General features: G+C 40.1%; 2 pseudogenes; one reads left to right on the plus strand and one right to left on the minus strand.

The window, feature by feature from the left end:
- The first annotated feature begins 5,976 nt into the window (after positions 1 to 5,976).
- LOC110338532 lies at positions 5,977 to 6,387 on the plus strand (annotated as a pseudogene).
- Positions 6,388 to 8,806: 2,419 nt separating this feature from the next.
- LOC110338339 lies at positions 8,807 to 9,697 on the minus strand (annotated as a pseudogene).
- Positions 9,698 to 9,962: the final 265 nt, after the last annotated feature.

Consider the following 9,962-nt stretch of genomic DNA (forward strand, 5'->3'; position numbering starts at 1 on the left):
TGGTCAAGTATACCTATAATCCATATATTACAGACCCATAAGTATTAACGCTATTCTAAAAATATAATATTGTAAGTCTGTGTGACATAAAATTTAAAAAGTGTAATATAAGTAACATCTGAAAAGATCTAAGTAGATAAATGGGGCCAATTTTATCATTTCAAATATTACAGACCTACAAAATCAACAGCTTACTTAAGTGACAAAATTGGATACAGGAGGAGGTTATGAAACTCTTTCTTCCTTTCTTCCTCTTTTTTGAAGGGAGGGGTCATTTTTAATGACAAAAGATCTTGCAACATTAAGAAAAATATGTGAAATGAAGGATTTTTTTAAATCAATTTAATCAGTTTAGTTTGGTCTTTGCATCTCAAAAAGAAATCTTACAGACCTATTCTCCAAGATTCATTGGGACTGGGCTCTCCTCCTCTCCTGCATACCAATTGGTTGTTGTTTTCTGTCATCAGAGACTTCTACCAGGAAAGACACCAAACGCAAACCGAAATATCATCGGCTGAGCAAAGAGGACACCAATGAGCTCAGCAACCTAGGCGGGGGAAAAGCCCACAGTGCCTCAGCCGTACGCAAAGATTCGTACGCAGCTGAGTAAAGCTGAGAGTGGACAAGGAAGTCTTACCAAGGGAAGAGCAAGCAATTAGCGGACCAGAGCCAAATGGTCATTTCTGACAACATATAATGTGTAATATATATATACTATAAATACACATACACATGCAGTAACAATTGAAAAATTGTCCATTAGTTTGAAAAAGAGTGAGCAGGCCGACATGGGAGTATTTGGCAGTAGGAAAGGGGGAAAAGGACTGTTGTAATTTTTTTTTTAAAAAAAGAAGAAGAAAAGAAAGAAATCTTTTTAGCTTAACAACAAATCTTTTTTTTTTCAAATTTTTATTAGATATTTTCTTCATTTACATTTTAAATGCTATCCCGAAAGTCCCAAAAGTTCCGAAAGTCCCTCTGCCCTGCTCCCCTACCCACCCACTCCTGCTTCTTGGCCTTGGCAATTCCCTGTGATGGGGCATATAAAGTTTGCAAGACCAAGAGCCTCTCTTCCCAATGATGGCTGACTAGGCCATCTTCTGCTACACATGCAGCTAGAGACACGAGCTCTGGGGGTACTGGTTAGTTCATATTGTTAACAACAAATCTTTAAAATACTACTTGACTATAGCCACCTATGATGTTGTAGTACTCAGATTAAATGACCCATGCAAGTCATCATCACGGTTGACTGCTGGTCACATTGGACTTTCTGTCTTCTACCTCAGTGTGATCCCCTATATTGTCACCTGAGATTCTTTCCCACCTTTGGTCCTGCTTCCCTAGCTTCTGGTCCCCACTTGTTTAAGGATTCCTTTTCCTTCTCGTCTGTGTAAATAGAAGGTTTTCCCAAGGTTTCCACATTTGACCTCATCTAACTCCACTTAACAGAGAGTAACTGTTCTGTCTTTGCCGTGCCCCATTCAATCAATCACCAAGTTCTATTGATCCAAACTCTTCAGTATTTCTTACACCAATGCCATTTCTTCAGCTGCTGCCCCTACTCTCCAGCTCAAGCATTAATCAAACCGACCAGCAGTATTCAATAGCCTCCTATCTCTCTCTCTACCATGTGGAGCAGAGCCCAGGCCCTCAGGTATAGCAGCAGACAGCTGTACCCACTAGCCATGGTAATGGCGGAGTCTTTATAGATGGAAGGAATTCCTTTATTTCTCAACACGCCCTAATGAAGTCCTGGCTGTTTTTAATCTACCTTCTCCATTTATAAACTTCTTGAGAATAAAAATCACATTTTCCTGCTCTACACCCCCATTATCTCGCCTGCTGTTTTCATAAATGTTTTCTAAATACTATTTGACAACTTTCAGTGCTTTAGTGAATTAGAAATAAAAACAAGTTTTGCAATGCAATTTTGTTTTGATATTTTTATGTGTGGTATTCTCAGAGGACCTTAGAATCTATCAGGTAACACTTCTGTCATATTCAGAAAATAACTATGGATTCCTAAGCCAACATTAAACTTTATTCAACTGGGCTATGTAAGTCTAAGATATCATGAAGAATGTCATTAAAGAAGACATAAAATCCCATGTATTTTTATTCTGAAAAAGTAGCTGGTTAATTGATTAGGCTGAATTTATCTGATGATTTTTTTAAATTGGTCTTGAAACTCAAGTTTATAAACGAGTAAGAAAAGCAGATAGATATCTTGTAGATAGTATATAAAGAAATTAGTGAACGTATTAAACAAATTTAACAAGTATGAATAAATTAAGTTACAAATTGTTCTAGAAAACCTACTAAGAAACTTAAACATGCTATCACTAGATAAGATGGTCTTTAATTATCTTTATTAATTGTGTTAAATATTATACAACTAACTAGGTGCACAGGTGTTTTTGAGCTTGTTCATATTGAACATATACTTAAAATACCTTAGACTTTGAGAAATTATAATACTACATTTATAATCACTGTGAAAATATGCTTAGAATGTCAGATGGTCTGCCAATATCTCTTCCATGAAAGAATTAAACCGGGAGCTAGAGAAATGAAAGCCCCGTTGTTTAACGCTCTCCTGTCCGCTTTCAGAATTAGTGTTCATGCAGCCTGTAATCTGACCTCAGGGTGAGATAACTCCCTGTCGCCAACACAATCAAAGCAAAGAGTCACCTTCTAGTCTTGCCATGTTTCCTATCACTGGGTAACATCTGGACACTCAGGAACACTGGTATCCTACAGGCTATCAATCAGGGCAGAGAGCAGAGTATCCTCGATCTGGGTCTCCATGTCAAGCCTTGTAAATCTCCATGGAATTCTGGGACTTGTTTGTCTAGGTATCTACTAGACTCGGTAGCTATTCATCCAACTCTTCCTTATGTTCAAGAAGTTCTTAATTTGTTCTTTCAAAAACTGGACTTGTCATACTTGTTTTATGCCAGCACAGTGTCACATGCACAGGGCACAGAGGATACAAGAGGAGGGTAACAAGTAATGCTCTTGCCTTTTCCAATTTTATAGATTTTATTTGAAGCGGATAAAGATTATTGAATGGCTCACTAGATAAGATGGCCTTTTATTGTCTTTTAGTTGTGTTAACTATTATACAACTAACTAGGTGTTCTTCGATAAAGAAAAAATATATGGGTGGTGCAGACAGATGACGGAGAAGAAAGAACTTCTTTGCTTCATTCCATTTTCTCACCTCTCCTAGCTCCTTTTAGCTGTTTCTCTGCACTCACCCACAAGCCAAAGCTTTGTTTCCCAAACACCTCAAGGCTCTGTCTATGACAGATCTGACAATTTAGACACCTTTGAGATCTTTCATGACAATATCTGTCCTGTTCACAGGCATTGCTCAGGTATGTCTAACTGTTTTTAATATTGATATATTTTTTTTTCATTATGAGTATATCTTCAATGTGTGCAATAATCATAGAGTGGTAATACAAGAAGCTTGTTGTTGATGTTATAATTATGACAAAAGAGATATTTGGGACATTAAATGGCCTTACAGTGGGCTGTTGGATCTAATTCAAATTCTAAAGCCATAATGGAATTGTACTAAAGATAGGGAGAAATAAACATTTAGATTAGACTCCTTTTGTGAGAATTTGTGGCCAGAGCTAGATAGGAAAGAAAAGGAAGAATTATTTTTAAAATTTCATGGTTTTCCCAAAGGATAGTAATAAAGTTGTCTGTTGGGAGGTAATTACCAGGCACTAAAGTGGCCCAGCACACACTTGCACTACCACATTTCTATGCCACAGTAAGATTCAGCCACATCAGCATGATATTTAAAGCATTAAACCAGTGTCCACTGTCAAGAACATGAAGCTGATCAGTTTTGCATATGAAGCAAATTCTGTATAAATATTAATTTGACAACTGTCAGCTCCACATACTCAGGGTTAGTGTTACATAAACTGTCAACCCACAGGCAGGTTGGAGTGGGGGTGGATATACTCCAGGGGAACCCATCTCACCCGCTCTGCCCCACAATGTTTTTGAAGGGAGTGCTGAGAGAGTCAAGGGCAAAGTAATGAGAACTGCAGAATGTATAGTTTCTCTGAGCTCAGGATTCTCCTACTGAAGAGCAGAGATATACTCAGTCTGAAGAATCCACTTTGCTAACACAAATCCAGGCACCAGGATTGACTTTGCCAGTAAGGACAAAACCAAGTAATAGGTTTTAATTTAGAGCACAGATATTTTTTTCTCCCAACTACATAACTATGGCTAAGTCATTCTCACCAAGTACCAGGGTTTTCCCAAACTTTTTGAAACTTTTAAAGCAGCAATAAGACCCCAAGGGGGGAGCAAGAAAGGCAAAAAACAAACAAACAAACAACAAACAAACAAACAAAAAACCAGAACAGCACTCAGCCAAAAAGAACTGTGGCCAGATACCTACTCACAAAGCTACACATTCAGAGTCGAGCTATGCCTGCCTCTGCCTTGCCTGGCTGCTCTATTTGACTTTGTGCCAGTAGAAGTCTCCCTGATAAAACACCTGCCTTGTGTATCCCCGGGTCCTTGATCTTGGCGCACTGCAGCTTCTCAGCCCTTGCAAGGGGCTAGGTCAGTTCTTAGCTGGAACCCCATTCCCTCTGGCTAGTCTCTGCTCCCTCAATGATTCATGCTGGTCCCACCCACCAGAGGCTGTCAAAGCCACAGACACAAGTAGCTGCTTCTAGCTTTAAAAAAAAAAGCATAAACATGCACACTGTGAATCCTTTCTGCACAACCTTAGCCTGAATGTGCAGCTCTACTTGATCCTTTCTTGGATCCGCTGGAAACCTTTGCAGAGAAAGGCTTGAAATCCGTGGCTTCTTTCTACAGAGCCTTTCTGCCAAGGTCAACAATATCTTACTAGACTGGATCATTTGTTTTTCCCCACCAAGTCCTGAAGAAGGTTTTTTACCTCAATACCATAAAACACCCAAGGAGACACCCTACAATAGTTAACTTACCTGTGTGCATCCTACATAACAAAGTTGTACTGAAATACTGTATTTTATTTGCCAAAGAACTGTGAGGCTGTGTTACTATTAATTGTGGCAGGATGGTAATAAAAGCATGGCACCCTCAGCAAATAAAGCTTGCTAAGGCTTATACTGGGTTAGGAAGCTCAACACTATCCAGGCCACTGCTACTTTCCTGTATGAATGGCTATTTGCAAAGCTGATTTACAATGGGAGCAAATCAGTAAATGTGAAGATATATAGCTGCAGAGATGCTTTGAGAATCGCCACGTAGGCACTGCTCTCAAGTGCTGGGCACCATAAATTCTCAGAAGACAATGTGTAGAGCACAAGAAGCAGTGGGCCATTTTCTTTATTTCCCTTCCTTTCTGCCACAATTCTAGAATCAAAATAGGGAAGGGTAAACAGGACCTACCAAGGACAGGTCTGTGACTAACTGTGTCAGGACACACATGACCTTGGACAAAGTCCCTCACAGTCCCAACTCCTTTCCATGGCTTACTGTGTTTCTGAAAGACAACAAATGTTGTATAATATTCTATAATTGTCATATATCAATAAAAAGAATGTATACGCTTGTGAGATAAAATTACATCACTTGGGATGTAATAAAGTACATATAAAATAATATCATAAATGAAGTATAGTTCTTGAATATTTTTATGTTAATGCTAGATGTGCAATAGGCGAGTTTGATATTAGTTTCTGATAATGTGAGTTCTCCAAATATATGAGAATTCCAGTATAGCATGTAAGTAAAACTATTCACACTCTTTCTCATTTTCTTACAAACACAAAACAAACAACAAAAGAAAAATTAGTTGTCTTTGTTATGATTACTTTTGAGACAGAATTTCTCCTATAGCCAAGGCTAGCCTCAAAATCCTGTTCCTCCTGTCCCAACCTCCTGAAGGCTGGGCTTACAAATTCCACTCCACACCAGATTTAAGAATGGAATTAATAGGGCAGCTCGGGACTCAGTGCAAGTACCAGAGACTCAACCATGATTCTGCAGAGGATCTTCAGGCTCTCCTCTGTCCTTCGGTCAGCAGTCTCTGTGCATTTGAAGAGGAGCATTGGTGTTACAGCTGTGGCGTTTAATAAGGAACTGGGTCCTGTACAGAAACTCTTCCTGGACAAGATAAGAGAGTACAAATCAAAGCGGCAGGCATCTGGAGGACCTGTTGATATTGGCCCAGAGTATCCGCAAGATCTGGACAGAGAGCTTTATAAGCTTAAACAAATGTATGGTAAAGGAGAGATGGATACGTTTCCTACCTTCAAATTTGATGATCCCAATTTTGAAGTCATCGACAAACCCCAGTCCTGAGGAACATATAAAATCCACGTGGTAATTTGTCATGAATTAGTTGTATAACTAATCAAAAAAATTGAAATAAACATTCATTTCACAGTTAAAAAAAAAAGAAAGAAAGAAAGAATGGAATTAATAGGTATCATTTTGTGTATGTGTATTGAGAGAGTTTTCAATACCGGTTGTTTGACAGGCATTGTGAGACAAACAGAGAATCTGAGCAGTAGGAAGGCCTTGCTAGTTCAAGGCCTTCCTGGGCTACAGAACAAATTCAGGGGCAGTCTGGATTATAGATTAGGACTATCTAAAAAGACAAAAGAAGAAAATAATCATGTGAATGAGGGGATGGAACCAGTTAAAGTATCTAAGAGAGTAGAAACACATAGCATTTGAAATTCTTGAGCCAATTGACTCTCAGGTGATGACCACGCAAAAGATGTATAATTAAAATAATTCATACGTGTGTATGTGTGCATGTGTATGCATGCATACTTGTTTGTGTTTAAGATGAAGTGAAGTGACTTAGAGGCTAAAAAGCTTGCCTGAGTCCAGATCTTCAGGAACCCACATAGAAAGTCAGATACAGTAGCAAGCACCTCATCTTGAATCCCAGCGTTCCTATTATGCAACAGGAGGCAGAAATAAGGAAATTGCCTGAAAGCTCACAGCCCAGCTAGCCTGGAGCACATAGGAAGTGACAGAAGCGAGATTTTGCCTCACCATGGTTGCTCTCTGACCTCTGTGTGTGTACCCCAGAACATTCACCTCACACCCACATACATACATCATGCACACACCTTCACATGTACACATTTACACATATACCATACATGCACATCATATACGTACATATGCCATACACACATACATACACATCTACACACATACCACACATATGCATATATAAGTATACATATGCACACACATTCATACATACACATTTATATGCGTAAAACATATCATGCACACATATTCATACATATGCATTTATATGCATATCACACAGAGAGACACATCATATACATATACCCATACAAACACACATTCATACATACACATTTACATACACACCACACATATATCATACACATACAACATGCACATACCTTCATACATACAGATTTACATGCATACCACACACAATTCATATATACACATTTACACACATACCACACACACACACACACACACAAACATCATATACATATACATCAAGCACAACCTTCATACACACACATTTACATGCATACCATATACACACCGAGACACATCATACATATACATTTACTTGCTCATCATACACATAGACACACACCTTCATACATACATATTTACATACATAACACACACATACACCCTAATGGTAACACAGACACTATTAATGCCAAAGATTACAGAGCAGTAAGAGACAAAGTACTACCAGGTGCAGTTATAAATCACAGGAGGGTTTCATTGAAGTCTGTGAATGTCGGCACATGAAAAGTGTATCTGCAAACACACCACACGAGAGAGTCCTACACTGTAATCAACATGTACCCAATGTCTGAAGTAGTCAGGGAAATCCTAGGCAGGGGAGATGTGTTAGTTGAAAAGACAGAGCAACTTCCTGTCCTTAGCAACTTAAACCAGCAGGGAGTATGCGCATCCAGAAGCTAACTAAGAGGGCTAAAGAAGTGATTGCAGTACATAATGTGCTGCTGAGGATCACAATGACGTAGGCTCTCTAGACAGAAAATGGAGGCTTTAAGATGTAACACTAGGGACTGCAATCACTTGAGACTTCTAATTCAGGGGATAGAAATTATACTGTCAAGAGAAAGTAGAGAGTGGGCTGGATCCAGAAGACTGGGCAGTGGACCTGGCAGCTTTTCAATTTAGGCAGCACTTGAGAGTTAGTTTCCACAACATGACTCAAACACCACAGCAAACGTGGTCCATTGCTATACATCCTCAAGCTTGTGGTGCTATGAATTCCAAAAATTTAGCAAGTGCAAGGCAGCGGAGAAAGATTTCTAGGCTGCTGAGTCTGACCTGTACCCACGTCTTTTTGGCACAAGGTTCAGAAGTTAATATACGCAATATAATTGCACCTATTCAAACAGAAGCGTGTTTTTCTCCTAATGGTGAGCTATATACCATTTTTGACCTTAATAACATACAGGGTGAAATAACATTTTAAAAATTGAGTGTTTTAATATATAGGAGGACTTTTTTCTTTTTTTGGTTTTGGATATTTTTATTTCTTCAATTTTTTTATTAGCAGGAGTGACTGAAATAAAAAATATGATTGAGTCCCATCATTATTGTCATTATGGAAATGGCTTTAAGAGAAAACTGGTCAGATAAGTATTATTGCTTCCCACTTTTCAACTGGTAAATAGTTGCCACTGCTAAAACAGACAAGCCCAGGGAATCTGTCCAGAATGTTCAAGATATGGTATATTATACAACATGCCTGTTCTCAGGGAGAACATCTAGGACATAATTATGTGTACTTTTTTATCTCATCGTCCAAGACAAGCACAAAGGCACCACCCATGCCTCTGAGAACGTTGAACCATGCACTCTTGAAAAAAGCCTTGCTTCCTTCATCGCGAGCGATCTTCTGCCCGCAGTCAAGCGTGCCTGTGTACGTGCTATCAGTTCCTTTGCGTCCAGACTGCATCAACGAACCGTGTCAAAAGGATAGGAAGTCAGGCCAGGGACAGCAGTGACAGACTGCAATCATCAAGCTGATGAAGATGTGAGTATTCTTGGGATCTGGGAGCATTCCCTTTGCAGTGTCATAGATACCAAAGTGGGCAGCTCGGTAGATGATAATGCCCTGTACTGACACATTAAAGCCTTGGTATAGGCCCTTAATCCCATCAGATTTGTAGATCTTAACCAGGCAGTCACCAAGGCCTTTGAATTCCCTTTCAGCTCCAGCTTTGCCCACATCAGCTGCTAGACGGGTACGGGCAAAATCAAAAGGGTACACCAAGCACAAGGATGTGGCCCCAGCGGCACCACCTGATGCCAGGTTCCCTGCAAAGTAGCGCCAGAACTGGGTCCTCCTGTCCACACCACCCAGAAAGATCTGCTTGTATTTATCTTTGAAGGCAAAGTTGAGAGCCTGGGTGGGGAAGCATCTGATGACGCTGGCCAGGTTCCCACGCCAGAAGGACAGGACTCCCTCCCTGTTCTTGGGGATACGAACCTCGCCGCAGTCTATAATGCCCTTGTATTGCTTATCTGCGGTGATTTGCTTGCTGGCATGCTGCACCTGCAGCAGCAGCTTGACCCTCTCGATGGGTGTTACCGCCGTCTTGGAGATGGCCACGGCCACTCCACTGACCAAGAAGTCCTTGGTGAAGGACAGAGCAGCATCTGTCATGTTGAAAGCGGGGGGAGAAGAGGCAGGCGACTGCAGGACAGGACTGGGTTGACAACCGGCTTTGACTCCCGGGCTCTGGGGCAGAAGGACTTTTTATGTAAGTGGCTTGACATGCCCTGTGAAAATGGTTTAGCACTTGCTTGACAAAGGAAACACTACAAAATCATGCAACTCAAAAGACTCAAATCTTGAGGATGGAGAAACAGCCGAGCACCAGTTATTCCTCTAGAGGACTCAAGTTCAAATTCCCAGAAACCACATGACA

This window comes from Mus pahari, chromosome 21 (genome assembly GCF_900095145.1).
Source record: "Mus pahari chromosome 21, PAHARI_EIJ_v1.1, whole genome shotgun sequence".
NCBI lineage: Eukaryota > Metazoa > Chordata > Mammalia > Rodentia > Muridae > Mus > Mus pahari.